Raw genomic sequence first — 20,521 nt, 5'->3', positions numbered from 1 at the left:
CCAAGGTTTGTTATTAAATTAATGCAGTCTAGAAGACTCTTCCCCTGCCAACCCAAACCTATAATCACAGTTAACATTTTATCAACTACCGGTTATCAACAAATCATTACTGATCAATTATGGATCAGCAGTAGGGAGTGCCCCCAGGGGACATGGCAGGGAGGAGAGTACTTAGACTGTACAGTCTTTTGAACCAGGGACAGTCTCTTAATGCTCTATCCAACATCTAGCCCAAGGGCATCCTAGGTCATGAGTGGGACTCTGAGGCATCACTGCAATACAAAGAATATAATCCTTAACTTCACTGCTTTATTGCAAGTGGTAATCACCATAAAACCTTCACTCTATTAAGTGCCTCCTGCTGCAGCTTCTTTTCTGTTCAGATATTGTTGGGGGGGGGATATGGAATGGGCGTAGAGCGAATCCATGCGTACACACTATTTAGTAAGAGGTTTTCTAATCTACTTATTTTAGGAATGTATTTGGACCCCATCACTGTATAATAGCTCAGTGCCTCACAGTCTTTGATGTATTTATCCTCCCAAACACCTTTTATGGATAGTGAACTGAGGTACAGAGAGGCTATGTGACTTGCCCACGATCACCCAGGCAAATCTGAGGCACAGCCTAAGGCAGCACCCAAGCCACTGGATTATGCTTCCTCTCTAATGTGTCCCTGGAGTTGATTAGGTAGTGCATAGGACAAGAGTTGCTAGAGTGCAGGGAATACCCATGGCAAGCGAGTCTGGCCCTGCCAGTCCAGAATAAGATTCTGTTGGAATAATGAGTTCTGAATGAAATTGGTCATCACCACTACTGTGTGCAATGCAGGCAAAGACTGGATGGTGCTGTACCATCATCCATGGGCTACATCAGCTGATGCCAGCTCATACAAAAATCTGTCTCCAGTGCAGGAGGGAGCAAGTGCTTGTGAAAAGTAGTGTGGTTCCCTCTCCTTTCTCTGTGACTGCTCATTCAGCGTAACACCCCAGGAAGAAGGGCTCTTTTGCTCCGAGCCCCCTCTCATTCTCTGTTCCTTTCCCCCCTCAGGAGGAATGGCTGAAAAGGGTTTTTTTGTGTCCCAGCCTTTGCTCTGCTATCTGGCCTCTCCCTTAGAGCTTGGCACAAATGCACATGCAGATATAAGGTATGCACACCAGCTTCAGAGAAGCACCTGGCCCTTCTCCCTCCCTAGAGAATCTGATTTTTCAGGAAAGGTGCATTTTATTACTCAGAGGGTGGAAAACTGCTTCCAGCAGCCAGTTTTTCCTAGATGTCTTTACTGGGATGGCATCTTTGATGTAGCTCTGGCTCAATGCAAGGCGTGTGGCAGAATGAGGCCTCTTCCATTTAAAATGCACTGCCTGGATCAACATGGCTGGGGAAGGCAGCATAGCACAAGGGACTGATCTTGGAAGATCACAAGGAAGTTGAGATGCTTGTTAAGCCTGAAGCACAAAGCTAAAAAAAAAAAAAAAAAAAAAAAATGCAGTTTGTAGCTCAGCAGATCTGTGGGAAAATACCTGATAATCACCAAAGCACCTGAGGCACCCAACCCCCCCCCCCCCGCTCTTATTTTTTATCATTCCAAACCTTATCAATTTCCTCCTTTTGGTACATACTTCTTTTTATCTTAAGTTATTTCCTAGTTTCTCAGTTCCCCAGCAACTTTCCAAATGTCTCAACACCTGCCCGTTATTGTTTGTTCCCTTAGTTGGATGATTTTTGTGTGTTCACTCTTGCACACATTGTGTACTTACTGAAATATCTATTACAGCCATTTTAGAAATATGCTAAAAGTGACCACTCAGAAAAATTCCACTTCTACAATTAACTCAACTACAAAGGCTCATGGGATTTTAGCTCCTAGGAGAGCCTTAGGTCCTTTCTTTACCCTATCTTCAATGTCAGCATGACCCATGCTAATATGCTCTTGCCCCTCCCTGCAACCAGTCCCTCCCCTCTGACCTGGGAAAATCTTTTATCTTCCTGTTGCTCTAAGAAAAGGTTAAAATCCCTCGTTCCCAACATTGATACTCCGTTGAGGAACAGTTTGGACCTGCAGGGGACCTGGTGAAGATGCACCTTTCCTGCTCTACACTCTCCTCCAGCCTGTATAAAGTCAGCAGTCTGTAAGGTGAAATTCACCCCGGGCAGCGGGTCTGCATGAGGCCCATGCACCACTTTAGTTCCACTTTAAGTGGTGCTTGGCCTTTGTGCTGGTTCTCTGCCCTGGTGAATTTTACCCTGGGGCATAGTGAGTTTCCAGGTTGACACCTTGGATTAGCACCAGTAAAGTTCCAAATACCCAGACTTAATTGCTAAGGGTCCCAGATACAGAGTCATTCTGAGGCCTTAGGAAAGCAATGCTGCCTTGACTGAATCAGGATGCTTGGTGTGAACATCCCTGAGGAGCTTCCTATGACAAGCTCACAGATTGAGGAGCAAAGGGGTGCATTTGGAAACCTTTTATGCATGTATTTACAAGGCACATGCCATTCCTTGGAAAGACTTGTGTCTGAATTCCATCTGGTCATGTATGCAAGAGCTTCGCTTTCTTCTTGATAAATTGTTGAAAGAGTGACATCCTTTTAGGTGTATTTAACCTCCACCATCATTTTTAGGTTAGGCTACTAAGTAAATGTAATGCTGGGAGCTGGATTTGCCAGGGAAAAGAAGCTTATTGGGGTTTCTATCTAAAGCTGCAGAGTACTGCACTGATTTCAGTGCAGGATTGAATAAAGAGAATAAAAGAAGACAGACTCCTGGGCCAAGTATTCTGTATTGAGAATACGTTGTAGAGACGAGCAGCTCAGTGCTTGGCACCAGGATCTCTACCATCTGCCACCTCCTGTAAGAGGACCTTTTACTGGCTGAACAAGAAACATTAACATCATAAGAGTTCACCTAGTCACCCATCAGAGAAAGGCCTGTGCCAGCTCTGCAGGAAGCGCACGCTCCAGATTTAGTCAGTTCCAAAAGAAATTTAATAACCTAGATTAGCTTGTGCGAATGTGAGGGGCCTGGTACATGCTGTGTGTCTGCTGCAGTGCTGCTCAAATAAAAGCAGCAATGGCCTCCCTCTCTCTCTTTCTCTGAGGGTAGCTTCCTAATCACCCTGAGCTGCTGATTAAATAATCAAGAGTCTGAAAATAGGCATTGAAATCACAATGAAAGTAGATTGGTTTAATTTACATTTGGATGTGCAGTGGCACATCAGTTTTAGCTTCTCAGAAGCCAGCAATTTAGGAAAGTTGTTATTCCTTTGTGTTACCGTAGCAGCAAGGAGCCCTAGTCAGGGACCAGGGCCCCATAGTGTTAGGTGCTGTACAATACACAACAAAAAGAAAGTCCCTGCCCCAAAGACCTTACACTATAAAATATAAGGCAAGAGACAACAGATGGATGCTAAGAGATAGGGGAGTACAAGGAAACAATGAGACAATATTGGTCAGCATGACAAGCAGCATTCTCAGCACATCAGCAGTGTACTCACTGTCAAGGATTTTGTATGCAAAGGAAAATGTTACGGTGGGACTTATACTGTACTCAGAGCTCTCCATCCTCAATGCATTGTGTAGCTCCTCTTAACAGTGACCTCCAAAGGCTTTAAAACAAATCGGGACTTGGTCTTTTCTTTATGATGCATTAGGAAGGCCTCAAAGGTTCTGCGTAAGTATTCTTTTCTGCTTAGAAAGTTCACAAGAGTCCCATTTGGCTTAGCTGTAGGAATGCCAGGAGGTCTCAGAGCATGTATTGCAAGCTCTGACAGCTTAATTGAAGAGGCAATGGGAGGTATCAAGTCTTCAGACAAAGAAAGCCTGTTTCCAGAACGTTGATTTGGCAGGGATGTTAAAACAAACAACTGTTTTTAAACAGTTTGACAAAGCATCCCTGACGCTTTCAATTGCTCAAGTTTCACTCTCGGCTCTTTGTGAGGTCACTGTAAGCTCAGGCTAACACAGTATGGCTTTGGCCCCCTCTAGTGGGTGGAGGTTTATGATTCTGCTACTGCCTCACAGCTAATAAGCCCAATACTTTAGGCAGTAGAGAAGCTCATGTTGTCAGATCTAGGAGCCCTGAGGTCAGGTCCTCTTACCTCACTTATTCTTTGTATTACCTAACTCCTAGGAGCCTTAGTCATGGACCAGGTCCTCATTGTGCTAGGCACTGTACAAAACACAACAAAAACTCAGTTCCTGACCCAGGGAACTTGTAGGCCTTCACTTTCCACTAAAAAGCTGCCGATGAGGGTACTAGTGCACTTCTTGTTTTGCTTTGCAGGTCACCTTTGACGTGGGAGTTGCATGTGGTTACCAAAGCAAAGCAAAGAAGACTGGGTGGGGCGGGGGAAGAATCTGATAAATCTTCAAATAGGTTACGGGGTGTTATAAAGAAGGTGATCAATTGTTCATGTCACTGAAGGCAGGACAAGTAGTAACAGGCATAATGAGCATCAAGAGAGATGTAGGTTAGATATTAGGAAAAACTTTCCAACTCGAAGGGTAGTTAACCTCTGTAATAGGCTCCCAAGAGAGATTGTGGAAGCCCCGTCATTGGAGATTTTTTAAGAACCAGTTGGACAAACACTTGTCAGGGATGGTCTAGGTTTACTTGGTCCTGCCTCAGTGAGGTCTTCTCAAGGTCCCTTGCAGACCTACATTTCTATGATTCTATGCCAAAGTGTGTTAAGCTGCAGTTCTAATATTTTAGCCATGTTATTGCAATGCTGCCATTTCCAATGTCACCTCTATGTCTGCTACCTCCCCTAGCTGTCAGCTGCCTTCTTTGGCTCTGTACTACCCAAGACTTCACGCAGCACACATTTATGATTCAAAACTAAAACAATTCTGAAATTGGGTTCTGTAAGCATTGATTTACTCCGCTGGAGGAAAAACACCTTTGCTTTGGATTCCAGCTGTGAGTTCAAGCTTTACACTGAATATATCAGAGAGAATGCAGCCTCTGAGGTTTATTAATGGGAGTTTCAGGTTGCCATGTTAACGTTTGTGTCATAAATATAAAGGGAAGGGTAAACACCTTTAAAATCCCTCCTGGCCAGAGGAAAAACCCTTTCACCTGTAAAGTGTTAAGAAGCTAAGAACCTCGCTGGCACCTGACCAAAGTGACCAATGAGGAGACAAGATACTTTCAAAGCTGGGGGGCGGGGGGAGAAACAAAGGTTCTCTGTCTGTGTGTTGTTTTGCCAGGAACAGAACAGGAATGGAGTCTTAGAACTTAGTAAGCAATCTAGCTAGATATGCGTTAGATTCTGTTTTGTTTAAATGGCTGAGAAAATAAGCTGTGCTGAATGGAATGTAGATTCCTGGTTTTGTGTCTTTTTGTAACTTAAGGTTTTGCCTAGAGGGATTCTCTATGTTTTGAATCTGATTACCCTCCCTGTAAGGTATTTACCATCCTGATTTTACAGAGGTGATTCTTTTACTTTTTCTATTAAAATTCTTCTTTTAAGAACCTGATTGCTTTTTCATTGTTCTTAAGATCCAAGGGTTTGGGTCTGTGTTCACCTATGCAAATTGGTAAGGATTTTTATCAAGCCTCCCCCAGGAAAGGGGGTGTAGGGTTTGGAGGATTTTGGGGGGGAAAGATGTTTCCAAGCAGGCTCTTTCCCAGTTATACATTTGTTAGATGCTTGGTGGTGGCAGCAATAAAGTCCAAGGGCAAAAGGTAAAATAGTTTGTACCTTGGGGAAGTTTTAACCTAAGCTGGTAAAAATAAGCTTAGGGCATTTTCCTGCAGGTCCCCACATCTGTACCCTAGAGTTCAGAGAGAGGAAGGAACCTTGACAGTTTGGTCCTTCTGCTCTGTAATAACTCAATAATATACTTCAGTGCTCACCACTTTTCACCCTCTCTCTCTCTCTCTCTCTGTTACATCGTTTTCCAAGAGCTCCTTATTCGGCAATGACTCCCATTAAGGAAGCATATCACAACAGCATTAACAAGACAGGTTGATTAGCTGCAAGGTGGGTGCTTCATCGTGAAGCAAAGCACTATAAAATAACTCCCAGAAATATTTTCCCCACCAGTCCAGATTCTTGCACCTCCCCCACATTGAGCTCCACAATCTTCTCTTCAAGAAAGGCCCAGTTTAGCACATACTTGGATGGCATGGGGAAAGGACTTAGAAGTCCTGGGTTTTATAGTGCCTAGCACAACAGGTCTTGATCTGTTACTTGGGCTTCTAGGTACTATGGAAGTACAAATAATGAACATGAGCTCTCAGGGTGACTCAGTGGGTAAGAAGGCTAATACAATCCTTGGATGTACACACAGGGTATATTGAGAAGGAATAGGGAGGTGATATTTTCTCTACATGCAGCAATGGGGACACCACTACTGGGATACTGGATATAATTTTCAAAAGAGACTTTGTCTATTTTGAAAATGGGTATAAGACTTCTAAGGCACTTCTAAAAACGTTACCCACTTCTGGTGTCCACATTTTTTAAAGGATGTTGAAAAATTGGAGATGGTTTAGAGAAATAGGAACAAATCTTGAAAAACTTGCCTTACAGTGAGAGAAGCCTAAGAAGCTCAATGGCATAAGCTTATTAAAGAGAAGATTAAGAGGCAATTTGACCACAGTCTACAAACAGCTACTAGGCAGAAGATGTCCAAAAACAGAGGGCTCTTAAATATATCAGACAGACAGAATGAGAGCCAATGGCTGGAAGTTGAAAACAGGAAAAAAGGCACACATTTTTAACCGTTAGGATAATTAGTCACCGTACAGTTGGAACTGGAACATCTTATGTAGGGATGCAACAGATTGTCTATTACTTGGAGTCTTGAAATCAAGATTGAATGTCTTTCTTTATAAAAAAAAAAAAAAAAAAAAAAAAACTCTAGTTCAGTGGTTCTCAACCTTTCCTAAAGTGGGATGCCTTTTCCTTAAGTTTTACTGACCAGGTTGTCCCCTGAAGCCAGGAGGAATTTATATCCTTCCAAACCTTTTCAAAATCCTTACTAATGTAATTCCAGTGGTTCCTATTTTCCATATACTTTTTTTATTTAGGGACTTTTAAAGCTTTGGGCCACATCCAATGAAGTGAGCTGTAACTCACGAAAGCTTGTGCTCAAATAAATTTGTTAGTCTAAGGTGTCACAAGTCCTCCTTTTCTTTTTACTGATATATTGTGGCTATGAGTTCCAGAGACCAATGGTGCTAATTGCTGGGGAAAAAAAAGCATTTCCTTTTAGCAGTTTGAAAGCTCTGTGGCCTGAAGCAGATGAGAGACAGGAAGTAACTGAGTGAGCTGTTAGCTGGAGAGTAAGGAGATTTGACTGAGGGAGGAAGTACCCCATTTACATATTAACTGCAAATGGTTTGGAGACATGGGGTATAATTTGGCTAAATTTTGTACTCAGCCCGTATTTTAGAGATTACCCTGCTGGGAACCACCTGGGAAAAGCCTTGAGAATGACTGGGTAGTGGGGTCACCCTGATGAAGACTGCTGTTTGCCAAGGATGGGTAAGAAACTCTGGCCAGAATCCTAGTTCAAAGGCAAATAAATTATGTATTCCTGGATTGGAGTAGGGAATATTTCTCTGGCTAGTAGAGACTTTGCTGGGTTTTTTAGGCAACTGATTCTCTTGTATTTAAAAGAGCTGAACTTGCTTTACGTGGACAGGTCTCAGCATTGGTTCTAGTCTATCTTAGATCAACTGGGCTTGTTATGCTATTGTCCTGAATCTTATGCAGTCATTTACATGAGTGTCAAATACAACCATTATGATCGGCTAGGAATTCATATCCATTTTGCACTGGTGTAAATAGCTACCAGATGAGATCAACTGTATTACAAGCCCACTTTCTTCTACTGCACAGGAGGCAAGGACAGCAGAAAAACTAGGCCTATCATCTTTTGTCTATGACGAAGCAACCCCAATGCTCAAGGCACAGTGCAAGCAAATCTACCCATGCTCATGACTTCACCGAGGGTTTAAAGGAAACAGAATTTTTCTCTATAAACACCAGATGAAAAGGGAATCGCTCTGCCTCAGGCATCAGCCAGTCACACAGAGGCACATCTGGAAAGAAACCAGAACAGAGCACTGGTTTGGAGAGGAGTTAAAGATTCAGTTAAAAAAAAAAATCAAAATCCTTTTGTTTCTTAACATAAGTAGAAAAGGCCAGTTAATCCCAGCTGTGACCAGTGGATATGCATCTGCACTTAGTGATTATACATTTCCATTCCCATGCTGGTGTATATTGTGGAATACCCATAAGGAGAAAGCAGCACTGCTTTCCATATCCTTAGGTCATTGACATATGTCTGAGGATACCGGGTGGAAGATCACCCCTGTACTGGGAAAATACCATGTTAAAAATAATGAGTCAGACCTCAAAAAGTCATGAGATGCTTTAAAAAAAAAATAAAGGTTGGGTTTTTTCTATTTGCCTTCTGGTGTTGGATACTTTAGAGGTCAAGGTTTCAAGCTATGGAGCCTAGAAACTTGCTGCTTATTTTCTTTTTTAAATAAAAACAGATTCTCACCTAATCACAGGATTTCAGGAGCTAAGGTATGAAGAAAAAACACCACATAAAGCTTTTTATCTGAGAACTTCCAAGTGCTTTGCAAACATGGATTAATTAAGCCTCACAACCCCCCAATTTATTTATTAGCAGTAATATTATAGAGGATACATTTAGCTAAGCTCTGTACAAACTCTCAAAGAGAGACTGTCTTTGCCTCCCCCGTCTATCCTACTATTTTTAGCAGTGTTGTATCCTGCTGCTGGAGTCTTCCCCTGCCACAGTGAAAGGCTCTGGCAGGGGGAGGCACTGGAGAAATGTTCCAGCTGCTCTCTGCTATCAAGCCTTTCCCTACTGGCTCCCTTGGCCAGAGCCTTTCACTGACACATAGCTATGCACCAGCGTGGACACAGCCTGCTTTTCACTGCAGCATGTTGCTACACCTACCCTACACATTGCCACAAGAGACAAGCAGTGCAGACATAGCCTAAGTGACTTGCCCAAGGTCACAGAAGCCAGTGGCAGAGCAGGGAACAGAATCCAGGATATTTATTGGGGTAGAGAGAGATGGACTACCTAGCCCAGCGTTTAGGGCATTCAGCTGGGATGTAGGCGACCCAGACTGGAGTCTCTATTCCACTGAATATTTAATGATTTATACAAAGTGGAACAGCTCCAGTAGGAGAAACTGAGAAAACCTACCCCAGAATGGTTGATAGCCTGGTATTTATGGCACTCACTTAGGATGTGGGAGACCAGGATTCAAGTCCCTGTTCCAAGCTAGCCCTAACACTGGGTTGTTGTGGGAGTGCTCACCCTTGTTTTTTGAAAATTTTTTTTTAAATGGACTCGTTTTTTTCCCCTCCATGAGGAATAGGAACTTATTTGAAGTCACCAAAATTTCTGCAAGATGGAAAAAACTAATTCCTGTCCACCTCTATCCTCGCTCTTTCCACTAGAGCCAATTTTTCCTTTGGGCAGTGGAGTGATCTTCCAAAGAAAGTGGGGGAGCCCCATCTCCTAGGAGATTTAAAACTAGATGGGGCAAAATACTCAAAAATATGGTATGGGGAACAAGTCTGCACTGATCAGGGGCTGGGAGTCTAGGGGATCAACAATACGTGACCTACCAGTGTAGCTCCTGCCTTTCTGTAACCTCTGTGGTTCATAGGTTACATGTATTATGGATTCAGCTAAAGGGCTCACCAACAGGCACTTGTTACAGTGCTAGAGATCACATCTCACCCCAGGAACCTGACTGCAAAATGATGCTGTCCCCTCCCACATTTTCAAAAGGGTTTAATGATTCGGCCAGATCATACAGCAAGGACCTTACATCTTTCACTCACCTCTCCTATGTCATTGCTTGTGAAACTGAATGTTTTAGGCAAAATAACTTACTCAACAGAGAAGCGGCAACAGAAAGACGAGCATACAGAATCAACAGTAACCTCAGGTTTCAGAGTAGCAGCCGTGTTAGTCTGTATTCGCAAAAAGAAAAGGAGTACTTGTGGCACCTTAGAGACTAACAAATTTATTAGAGCATAAGCTTTCGTGAGCTACAGCTCACTTCATCGGATGTTAGTCTCTAAGGTGCCACAAGTAACCTCAGAGATTTTCCAAGGAGGAGAAAAAAGCTAGATCCCTGACTAGCTGCTTTTTGGTTTTGCTATGGAGTTGGGCCATAGATAACAGCATGATTTAAAGGTCAGAGCTCAACAGGCCTGATACTCATCCTGTTTATGAGAGATTTCAGTACAGTTACTCCTGATTTGCACTGGTGAATGAGAAGAGACTCCAGCGTGCACATCTTTAAATCTTCCTATCACATGACTCACATTCATAAGCACAAGCCTGACTCATAGCACAGACCTCATCATCTCTAAACCAAAAGTCCTTTGCCCCTTCTGGGCTCAACTTCAATTCCTCCCCCTTCTCAGGGTACTGACCGACCAGGCTTTTCCCTACTGGGAGTCTAAGTACCACTTAAGCTAGCCATCTGCCCCCATGGGCTTCTCTCATTCTCTGGTCCTTGCTGACCCTAACTTGAGGCTCCTCTCCGCTGCAGGGTGGCCCCCACAGGAATGAGCAGAGCTACAGAAGCAGGGTGGTCTGGCCGCAGTCAATCCCAAACTACTGGCTCTTTCTCCCAGGAGAGGGAGCTCTCCCAAGCTTGTCTCTCTCCTCAACTTGGCCTTTGCTAGTTTTTGGTGCAGCAGTCTCACTATCCTCAACTGAGTTCCTTCAGCTCCTTATACACCCGAGCTCTGCCCCCTCTGGCCAGGAAGCTAGTAACCAATCCCCTCCCAGGTGCAGCGCATAACTAATTAAGTTCTTTCCCTTGCCTTACAGGTGATGAGGTTAAGCCCCATCACAGGGACATTTTCAAAAAGCATCTAAGGGCTTTAGGAACACAATCTCCTCCTTAGGCTGTGAGCTCTTTAGAGCAGGAACTGTCTCTGTATTTGTGCAGCGCCTAGAAAAATAGGGGCCAGATCTCAACTGAGGCCCCTACATGCTACCACAAACAAACAAACAAACAAACAAACAAACAAACAAACAAAAACAATGCACAGAGAGGTACAGACTAGGAGACACGACACTGCATACTCTCTCTAATCTCTAGGATTCTCTGATAAGTGACCAATAGCAGTTAATACCACCTGGCTACTGTTCCATGGCTTAGAGAAATTAGTTGTTGGATCCCCATTTACTTCCCAGTGGCCAGGTTTCCACAACAAAAGAGAAACCCATCACAGGACCCTGTCAACAGCATGCGTATTTGACACTGAGTCAGTGGGGATCCGTCCAAAACACGCTGATGCCACTTGGTTTTATGGTCAGTCCCCTGGGCTACTTCCTACCCGGTCCCATCATGCAACGGTACGGGCATCTCTGAGGTTTCTGGATTCCTTGGCTAGGGCAGTTCCTGGCAGTGCCCTCCTCTCTGGGGAGTCCTCCATCATCCCAGTGTCTGCCTGGATCTTGGCAGGCTTGGCTTCCGTGCTCTGGAGATTCAACAGTTCTTGGGCTGGAACCAGCAACTGCATCCTCCCTCCTCAGCAGTCAGCCCCAACTGAGCTGAGCTGCTCCCTTTTATACCTGGGTTCCAGCTGGAGCATGCTCAGCAGGGCCAAGGGGGAGTGGTCTCCTTGGCCCACAGGGTGGGTTTAACCCCTGCTGAACCAGTGTGAGGCAAACACACCCCATCACACTCCCTTCTCCACCTCTTTCCCATCCATTTGTTAAGTAGAAAATCTTGGTGCCATGTAGAAAGCACACCTGGTGTTCCCACCATGATTCCTGCCTATCTCTGTCTCTTCCAAGGTGAGTTCAGAAGATGCAGAGTAGTCCAGATTCCTTTTCATTGCAGAGGAGAATAGATTCTGAATGTAGATGCAAATTTCAATCTGGCTGGGAGTGAATGAATCGCCTGCCAGGCCTCTCACCGACAGCAGCAGGAGATGCTGGTTGGTATTTCAGAGGAGTCAGCGTTAGGGTTGCAAGTCATTTCATCTGCGGTGATCAGCATTAAATAAAAATACATTAAAAAATTCCCCAAAACCAGACATCTTGATACTAAAATATATGAGTGGTGGCTATTCAAAAAGCCTCTCCTTATCATGGGAATGTTTTACTGAAAACTCTATAGCTCAATAAAATGCTAAGTTATAAAAATGCCAGCTGTTTCTTTACATTTTCCTTCCATCTGGGCACTTTATTGAGAAATTTTATAGCCTTTTGTACTTCTATATACCTCTTTCAAAACATGTATACTAAACTGCAGGATATCCATTCAGACCAGGAGAGACGGGCAGGGGAGGAGATAAAGAACTTTAACTATATCCCTGAGGCACTTCAATTAACAAACAAGATATATGCTCAAGAAGTGCTGGGCTCCTTCGTATATTTTTTCACGAAGGGCAGATGACTTCACACTGAAATATGCTCAGTATCTTCCATTTAATAAAATCTTCCAAGAGGTAGGGTGAGAAAGAGACTAATACAAAGTATTGGAGGTTATTTAGGCTTTAAAAGGTACATTTTAAAATAGCATGAAACCCCATTGCTTTACCATTGTCACTATACTGCAGTGGGTAGCAGGTTTGCATCTGGTAGCAGAGTAGATTTGCTCTGGAGTTTCATCGTGATGCTTCTTCTACTGGGAGATGGTAGGTTTGGGGGTAATAAGGACAAATGGGCAGTATTAAGGCAGAAGTGTTCAATAAATATTTCTATTCTATATTTGGGGAGAAAGAACAAATGGTGTAGTCTTATTATATTGTGATGATAACACTCTTTCCATTCCACTAGTATCTCTGGAGGATGTTAAACAGAAGCTATTAAAGTCAGACATTTTAAAATAATCAGAGCCAGACAACTTGCATCTAAGAGTTTTAAAAGAGCTGGATGAGACGCACACTGGACCATTAATGTTGATTTTTAATTACACTTGGAGTACTGGAGAACTTCCAGGTTCAAAGAAAGCTAATGCTGTGCCAATTTTTAAAGAGGGTGAATGGGATGCCCTAGGTAATTACAGGCCTGTCAGCATGACATTGATTACGGGCAAGATAATGGAGTGGCTGATACGAAACTCAATTAATAAAGAATTAAAGGAGGGCAATTATGGCAAACCAACATTTTTTTGGAAAATAGATCCTGTCAAACAAATGATATTTTTTAATCAGATTATAAGTTTTATTGATGAAGGTAATAGTGTTGATGTGATATATTTCTTTAAGGCGTTTGACTTGGTACCACACAATACTTTGATTAAAAAATGAGAATGAAATAAAATTAACATGGCACACATTAAATGGATTGAAAACTGGCTAACTGATTTATTTCAAAATAGAATTGTAAATAGGGAATTGTTATTGACCATGTCTGTTTCCAGTAGGGTCCTGGAAGGATCGGTTCTTGGCCCTATGCTGTTTAACATTTTTATCAATGATTTGGAAGAAAACATAAAATCATCACTGATAAAGTCTGCAGATGACACAAAAACTGGGGGAATCGTAAACAATGAAGAGGACAGATCACTGATTCAGAGTGATCTGGATCACTTAGTAAACTGACTGAATATGCATTTTAAAATGGCTAACTGTAAATGAATACATCTAGGAACAAAGAACGTAGGCCATACTTAAAGGGTGGGGGACTCTATCCTGGGAAGCAAGGACTCTGAAAAAGATTTGGGGGTCAGAGGGATAATCAGCCAAAAAAGATGATGAGATGCTGGGATGCAGAAACAGGGGGATCTCAAGTACATGTACAGAGGTTATTTTATCTATGTATTTGGCACTGGTGCAACTGCCACTGGAACCCCGTGTCTAGTTCTGGGGGCCATAATTCAAGAAGGATGCTGATAAATTGGAGAGGGTTCAGAGAAGAGCCATAAGAACGATTAAAGGATTAGAAAACATGCCTTATAGTGATAAGCTAAATGTATTGAGTTCCTGGAGCCTAACAAAGAGAAGGTTAAGGGGTGACCTGATCACAGTCTGTAAGTACGTGCATGGGGAACAAATATTTAATAACAGGCTCTCCAGTCTAGCAGAAAAAGGTCTAGCATGATCGCCAACGGCTGGAGGTTGAAGCTAGACAAATTCAGACTGGAAATAAGGTGCACATTTTTAAAGGTCAGAGTAATTAAACACTGGAACAATTTACCAACGTTTGTGGTAGATTCTCCATCATCGACCATCTTTTAAAATTAAGACTGGATGTTCTTCTAAAAGACCTGCTCTAAGAATTATTTTGGGGAAGTTCTCTGGCCTATGTTATTCAGGAGGTCAGACTGATCACAATGTCCCTTCTGGCCTTTGAATCTATGAAAATCTCCTTAGCATTGTGGCTATGTTGGGCCAAACTCAGCCCTACTGCATCTCCAGGGAAGCTTCCAGAGTTGCAGCAGGACTAAACTGGGCCTATTATGCTGTAGATTTTACCTCCTGAGATGTTGGCATCATCTCACTATGTTAATGCCCTGTGGTTTTTGCATCTTGCTCATACTGTTCCAGCATTGGTGACCTGACACTATGGTGATGAGTGCACAAAAAAAGATACATATTCTGGGTGAAATTCCCTGAAACCTCAAGGCCTGTGTCCCACTTTGGTGATTAAAATAGGTCATAAGTGGAACATAGCTAGCAGTGACATGTCAGGAAGGCTTAAGGCCAGGTCTGGCATTGGTGTCCTCTCATACTGACTTTTGGGACAGACCGGAACATTCCTGCAACTGAAATCCTTCCCCAAAATACCCTCCCTCCATTTTCAGTGCAACCCCAGCTGAAAATCTGATGCTATATTGCGAGTGCGTACACAGGGCATTATAGACAGTACAATAAGTATAATGAACAATGCAAATCACTCAGCCATTTTCTCTCCCTTGTTAAATATTTATCACTGGGCACATGCAGACAGCCAATCTGAAATTACTGTAAAATTGTGAGTGCAACAGGGAGTTCTGTGAGTGTTATGTCTGGGACTAGCTGTGAACAAACACCCGTTCGCACAATATCTCTAAACCAGCAATCACAGACAAAAATAAATAGGCTGGGACTTGTTCTGGTCACTGCTCAGTACTGTAATAATGGAATATTGTTCAAAAGCCCAAAATATTGGGATTGTGGCTCACCCTGTCATTTACAGAACTGGTCAGGATTATGTTATCCATCGGGTATTTCTCTGCCCCCGCCCCACATTTAAAAGAAGTAATTACAGCACAGTAAAACAGGAGTAGTTGAAAATGTCTGAGAAAGTTGCACAAGCAGGACCTTGTGTTAAAACAACATAGGACTGGAACAGAAGAGACAGATATGCAAGCACAGGGGCCTGGATGATTGGCATCTGACATAATGAGCAGGCAGGATTCCCCCAAAATAATTTTACAAAAATGATAAACACTGAGCCCTGAGCCCCTGGTAGGGGCTAGGAGGCTGATGTGTCAGCACTTTCCCCCCATAATCCAAGGTGACAACTGAAGCTTCAGCAGAAATGCAAATGGAATCCTCTCTCTTGCCTGGCTGAACCTCGGCAGCACTGTGCCATTTGATGAGCAGCTGCAGAGCCATCCTTGCTCTGCCACACTGGATTAACATTATTCTCTGAGCTCTCAGCACATCATGAACAAAAACTCTCTGTCAGTTGTCCAATACTCCCATGTGGCTAAATTACTCATGGAACAAGAGGCAAGGAGATCAAAAGTAAAGTGACCAGATGTCCCTGCAGGAATCAGAAAGGTTCTTTGCTCAAATAAGCATTGGCGGCAAACATCTGTATTTGCTGTTTGGCATAAGAGGGCTGGTTTGCAGCTGTGTAATTCTTAACCTAGTGCTAAGCCTCAAGAGTCAGCCAGAAATCTGATAACTCTCCAGAGAAATTTCCTATACTTCCTACCCCTCAATCTGCTTCAGAAGCCCCTGCCCTGTGGGGAACTGGAACACAAGCTCGCTGTAACTCATTAAAGGATGGGTCACCTGACTTCTCTTGGGAGGAGTCTGTGTTGCCTGTTCAAGGGTGTTCCATCGAGTGTATCTTGTAGCACAGTGCTTTCAGGGCAGCTATTCAATCTCCTAGTGCCTGGCATATCCTACCTCTGACCACCGGCTTCCTGCCAAAAAGCAGAGCAGGGCAGCCAGCCGGATGCATTATTTTATTTCAAAATAAAATCTGAGTGCTCTCTGCAGGCTGAGCACTGGCGGCACCCCTCCTTTGCAACAGTGAATAAGAATTATTCACAGGTTTCAGAGTAGCAGCCGTGTTAGTCTGTATTCGCAAAAAGAAAAGGAGTACTTGTGGCACCTTAAAGACTAACAAATTTATTAGAGCATAAGCTTTCGTGAGCTACTGTAGCTCACGAAAGCTTATGCTCTAATAAATTTGTTAGTCTTTAAGGTGCCACAAGTACTCCTTTTCTTTTTAAGAATTATTCAGGAGGTCTCTGGGTCACTATCTTCCCCTAGAGCCCAATGACATTCTCAACTTTACAGGAGAAAATGGATTTGTTGTTAAATCAAAGCACACTGTTTACTCCCAGCAGGAAACAGCTATGCAAGCTGCCCAATCATGTTCTGCTAATAAGCCTCAAGTCTGAACTGGAAGTAGTTCCTCTGCATAAGCGAAACCACTGCTAGGATACTGCATCCAGTTCTGGTGTCCACATTTTAAAAAGATGTTGAACAATTGGAGAAGGTGCAGAAAACAGCTGCAAAAATTATTCGGGAGCTGAGAAAATGCCTTACAGTGAGAGGCTGAAAGAGCTTGATCTGCCTAGCTTATCAAGAATAAGATTCAGAGGTAATGCTGTGTAAGTACCTTCATGGGGAGAAAATATGAGGTATTAGAGTACTCTTTAATCTAGCAGAGAAAGGCAAAACAAGAATGAATGGTTGGACGATGAAGCCAGACAAATTAGACAAATGTTTAACAGCGAGAGTGATTAATCATGGGAACAAACTATCAAAGGAAGTGGTGGATTCTCCATCTCTTGATGTCTTCAAATTAAGGCCAGATGCCTTTCCGGAAGATAACGTAGTCCCGCCCAAAGATCTTGTGGGGTGTCTGTGGGGCCGTTAGGGCGACTGCCTGAATTGGCACTTGATCTTGTCTCATAGGAGTTCTCTGTTAGGAAGGCCTCCCTGCCTTAGTTGCTTCCTAATTGAAGTAAATATTCTAAAGGGTATTATCCCAGCTGAGAACTTTAATAAAATAAAAGGCTACAATGCTTTAGCCAAACACAAGTTATTGGGCTCAGTACAGGTGAACTGGGTGAAATTTAATGGCCTGTGCTACACAGGAGGTCGGAGTACGTGATCTGATGGTCTCTTCTGTCCTAAACCTTATGAGTCTGTAGGGCAAAGGTTCTGTTTCCAATTCTTGGCCCTTTTGCTGAGCTTGTTAACAAAGGTGCCAATTACTGCCAGTGATGGTGACATACACATCTCCTGGGAACTGGCCAGAAATCCCTACCCCGTTCCTAGCACAGGCATCAGTGAAACAGCTATTGGCTAACAATGACTTTCAGTCACATCTATCCTAGCACCCTGTCTCCAACAGCAGCCCTACCAGATGCATCAGAGTAAGATGCAGGGACCCTGAAGTGGGCAATTATAGAATAATCTGCCCTTTGGGGAAGTTTTTTCCTAGCCCTTTCTCTGTTGGAATGTTTATGTCCTGAAGCAGGAGGGTTTATAAATCCCAAATTTTTGAAAACTAACCCAGTCCAGTGTAAACTTGGATGTTCTGATTATCCACAGGAATGCACACCACATTTCATATGCAGTTTGGGGCTATTGGAGAGACACACCCCTGAGCGACATAGTTATACTGACCTAGGCCCCCAGCGTAGACAGTGCTATGTGGAGGGGAAGGCTTCTCCTGTTGACACAGCTACTCAGGGAGGCGGATTACCTACGCCGACAGGAGGAGTGTCTTCATGAAGCACTACAGCAGCCCAGCTGCACTGTTGTAAGTGTAGACAAGACCTTAGATTGTAAACTCATTGGCTCATCTTTTATTCTGTGTTTGTACAGTGCCTAGCACCAGGCAGTCCCAGACCTCCCAGTCACTACCATAATACACGTAAACAATAAGAAAAGAGTTCACTCACGAACTGAGACACCCAAAACCACCAGTAATTTTTGTCAGTTTAGGCCCTTCTCTTATTTCCAAACTTCTGAGCCATTCAGTCTCTCCAGCCACTGGCATCTGACATGCAAACATGCATCTTCTTTTCTGACTCCAGGTTCTACATCCTCCACCACCTGACCCATTCAATAGCATACGTATGCTCTTTGAGTATTATTACGATACACACAAGCTGTCTCTCTTTGATTTTACCAGATTCCAAAGCACTTTCAGAGGATGAATAAGGAGTGTATTGGCGGGGAAATGCACAGCCTTTCAAAGCACTCACAGAAAGGCACCTTAGGGCAAAATGTGCCCAATCCAGAGAGGCCAGCACAAGTCCTAGGCAACACTGAAGTCCCTGCTCTTAAAGGGATAGCAGTCTACGACAAGCAGTTCAATAATGATAATGAAATCACAGCTGTCTGTGGTTGAATATGGTCATTTTAACTTTTGGGAGGTGCCACTAAAATCCACATGAATAAAATATGAAACGAAAAGGGAAGGTTACACCATTTTGAGGTGTCACAGTTGTGATTAATGGAATCCAAACCATTCTTTACAGCCTGGAAGCAAATGTAATTCAATAACATGTGAGAAAGTACAGAAGCCCTGGAGATTAGCTCCAGAAAACAATTTCTTTTTTCTAAGAACTAATTTGAGTCTTGACCATCCTCATTTACAGCTTGAAGAGGAGACCAGCAGATATTTCCTTGACTATTTCAGTCTCTTTTATGGTAAAGTTTCATCAAGTACAGCCCGTCTGAGGCAGTTAATTGTAATGAAATGAGGTAATCGACGCTCCTCGGCAAAAACACCCAAGTTGTTAAGGTTGACACTTTAGGAATAGTAAAGTCATATGAAAGGGAAAGGCCCCTTTATGCATTTAATTAGTTGGAGGCCCTTTGTCCCTCAATCCTCCAAAAACAGGTCATTAAATTACATATCGTTTGTCTGACCCCACAACAGTCTAATAGGCCCTTCAGCAGTGACAATATTTTATGTGAGCTGAATATTGCAAGGAATATTAGAACCATGAGCCCCAAGCAGGAGCCTTCTGTTTTTAAAGGAGAGACTCAGTGGGTGAAATCATGTCCAGAGGATCCAGCACAAGGCCCAGGTAACCAACGAAGTCCTGCTTCAGCCCTGTGGTTGGTGGCCCAGTAGCATGTAGGCCTTGGGGGAGTTAAGCAATAGTACTGAGCTGCCCTTCTGCACATTCTATTCTAGCCTATACACACTCATCAGTGTAATATCTGAGCACCTTCCAGTCGTGCTTTAAGCAATGTGATGAATATTAGTCACAGGTTGTTTGTTCTCTTATCCTCTCCCCCGGAGGGAAAAGCACGTGCAATGGAGTGTCTTGTTTGAGTAGGGTTTTGTTTGTTTTAAAATATACATATTACTGTCACTTATGTTATAGAAGACAAGCTCAAAGAAAGTCCAAAGCAGATTGTTAAGAGTTACGAAGGGATCTCACAAACCTGGGTAACTGGTCAACAAAATGGCATATGAAATTCTATGTTGCTAAATGAAAAGTAATGCACATTGGAAAACATAATACCAACTATACATACAAAATATTGGGATCTAAATTAGCTGTTACCGCTCAAGAAAGAGATCTGGGAGTCATTGTGGATATTTCTCTGAAAACATCCACTCAATGTGCACCAGCAGTCAAAAAAGCGAACAGACTGTTAGGAACCACTAGGAAAAGGATAGATAAGGCAGTAAATATCATAATGCTTCTATATAAATCCATGGTATACCCCCACCTTGAATACTGCGTGTAGTTCTGATCCCCATCTCAAAAAAGATATATTAGAAATGGAAAAGGTACAGCAAAGGGCAACAAAATGCTTAAGGGTATAAATCAGCTTTCATAGGAGGAGACATTAAAAAGACAGACTGTTCAGCTTGGAAAAGAGACAACTAAGGGGGGGTGTCACTCACTGCCAGACTTATGCCTCCTCCTGGTACTCTGGAGATTAGCTCGAGGCTGAGGCCCCTGTCACGGTTGCACATCGTTACTCTGTCAGGAACTGCAGCGTCCTGTTCATGGTTTGGCTCTCTGGCTGTGTCACTGTCGGTGTCCCCCCGCCCCTTCCGGGGGCGTTAGCTCCTCAGTAGTCCTAGGCAGTCCTCTCACTCAGTGCTTTGGTGCCACTGACCCAGTGGCTGGTAGGGGAACCTGGGCCTGCCCTCTTCTCCGGGTTCCAGCCCAGGGCCCCTCAGCTCAGCAGTCTGGGCCTTGTCTCTATTGAACAACTCTGCTGGTTTTGTTCAATATCTTCATTAATGATCTGGAGGATGGTGTGGATTGCACCCTCAGCAAGTTTGCAGATGACACTAAACTGGGAGGAGTGGTAGATACGCTGGAGGGTAGG

At 43.3% G+C, this 20,521-nt stretch overlaps 1 long non-coding RNA gene across 1 annotated transcript in view; it reads right to left on the bottom strand.

Moving 5' to 3' along the window:
- Positions 1-987: 987 nt before the first annotated feature.
- LOC119847518 overlaps positions 988-20,521 on the bottom strand; it is a 28,787-nt gene continuing 9,253 nt past the window's right edge. The window contains exons 2-3 of the long non-coding RNA XR_005290104.2: positions 11,366-12,017; positions 988-1,461 (exon numbers count right to left, since the gene is read on the bottom strand). This is a non-coding gene — a long non-coding RNA (uncharacterized LOC119847518). The remainder of the gene's footprint in view (positions 1,462-11,365; positions 12,018-20,521) is intronic.

Source organism: Dermochelys coriacea, chromosome 23 (genome assembly GCF_009764565.3).
Source record: "Dermochelys coriacea isolate rDerCor1 chromosome 23, rDerCor1.pri.v4, whole genome shotgun sequence".
NCBI classification, from domain to species: Eukaryota; Metazoa; Chordata; order Testudines; family Dermochelyidae; genus Dermochelys; species Dermochelys coriacea.
Note: the sequence above shows the minus strand (reverse complement) of the source record. Positions and strands in the feature narration are given on the sequence as shown.